The sequence below is a fragment of the Stylophora pistillata genome, chromosome 5 (genome assembly GCF_964205215.1).
Source record: "Stylophora pistillata chromosome 5, jaStyPist1.2, whole genome shotgun sequence".
In the NCBI taxonomy this organism is placed as follows: Eukaryota; Metazoa; Cnidaria; class Anthozoa; order Scleractinia; family Pocilloporidae; genus Stylophora; species Stylophora pistillata.
This window is the reverse complement of record NC_142523.1, coordinates 21,943,938-21,946,052: the sequence shown is the minus strand read 5'-3', so window position 1 is coordinate 21,946,052 and position 2,115 is coordinate 21,943,938.

The window sequence follows — 2,115 nt, the reverse complement described above, 5'->3', positions numbered from 1 at the left end:
TTTAAGTGATGGAGTGTGCCTTAGTAACCCGTGACTTGGAAAGGAACCCCGATCAAATGTAATTGCTAGAAAATAGAATCGATCGAGAATTTTTTTGACCCACCGACCCTGGAGTTACAATACGACCCATGAATCACACTTTTTAAGGTGACAAGAGTGAAGGAAATGATGAGCTGCTTAAGAAGCTCTTGATTGCTAAACAAATTCTCTTTGTCGGTACTATAGGAAATGTACGATCAACAGTATTGAAAATATACAAATCGAATTTAACGTGTTAAGGGTTAATATCGTATGCCACTATTTTTAAGTCATCATTTCCAGCGGCCTAAAATGTTTGTGGTGGAAGTTCAACTAGCTTCAACAATAAATAATAAAAACCTGCAGTTAACAAACACGATAGAAAACTTTATCGGCATGAAGTTAAACTGAGTTCGCCATTTTGGTGAGACGTATTAGGATTATCGAAAGAGAAATCCAGCAAGGTGCGAGTCAATTTAAGCAATAGAACACATTTTTCTGGGCTCTATGACGTTGATATCGCCACTCGGGATGTTGGAAGAACACCGGAGACCTTACAGGTCACGGTGAGTGATTTATAAGCTTTTTCGAGTATTCTCCCAACATCCCAAGAGGCTTCAACATATCACAGAGCCCGGAAAAATGTAGTCTCCCTCGCAGCCGTTTTCACTCTCGTCACGCAGGAGCGTTGCGTGACGAGACTAAAAACGGCTGCGAGGGAGACTAGGAAAAATGGGCTGTAGAGCTTTTATGACATAGCTGACCATGCGGGCTCTATAGTCCTATAAAGCATCCGCTTGGAAACTGAATTCTGACCACTCGGGTGAGGTGTAATATTTTCATTAAGTTATAAATCATTATAAATCACCTTTGTTCTCACGGTGTTTCGTGGGTGTTGTCGTCTAAGTGGTGCTTGACATTTTAACTCCCAAGATCTGATTGTTAATTCTACCCTCCAGCTGCTACACATTGCCTTGTATGTTAGTTAAAAGAATTTTAAATCATGATATGGTAACGACTTGTGCCTGATAAGTTTGAGTATTCTCATTACCCGTTTGCTGGATAGAGTATGGATGTTATAGGGAGAAGTTACACGTTAATCGCCTCTGGGACAGTAAAGGGTTAATGCAGCCAGAACTGGCGACTGGAGATAAGACTTATAGATCGAATGTCAACAGTTAAAGGACCAGTGATTATTTTTGGAGGATTACATGGTTTTCAGGGGGAACGAGGTGGAGTCTAGGTGTCGCCAACAGAGGATAAAGTATAAAAATAAGGAGGAGATCATTATTCTACTACAGAGCCTCAAGGGGATCAGCTAAACTTATTAGACATTTCCAAAATCCTCGAAACCTCCTTTCCATTCCTCCCCCCTACAGGGGGGAGGAGGAAAGTTCCCCTTTGGAGCTCATTTCTTCCGGTGAAATTTAGAAGGGACCAAAAGTTGACCTCATGCTATAATAAGGAGAAGACCAAGGACGATTAGGGTTTGAAAGTGATCGGCTCTTATAGCTTAGTTAAAGCGACCGCTAACTTTACTTGAACGACCGTTAACTTAACTTGAACGATGACATGCCAATCTTGTTTCTCGTTAACACCAGGTGCGGTTACCCTTTCAAATACCTCTCTCGAGAAAATTAATGTTACTCGTTAAGGGCAGATGATTTTAAGGATTATGCGCTTAATATTGGTTTTTGTCTAATTAACCTTCTTAATACGGTAAGCCACGTGCCCGCGCCAAGTTGGGACACCTCTCGAGAACAACGTCTACGATGTTCTATCGCCCCTCCCCCTTCCATTGTCGATAATTGCCAATGTTTCCATGCTATCTTGCAGAACAACATCGAGAGGGGCAGGGGGGGAGGGGCAAGGGGAGGGAAGAGGATCGAGGCTTCAACAAATGTGTCTTGGAGTGTGTTTTTCATACTTTGTACCATCTAACTGAGTGCGCCGAAATAATACACCATGATTAGCACAACATCCGAAATATATTATTTCAGTGTTGCTAGGGAGAAGCAATAAAAAAAAGCTGTACAGATTTACTGAAATCCCCATTACACGATAATTCTAATTCTCAAATTGTACTATTTGTTTTGT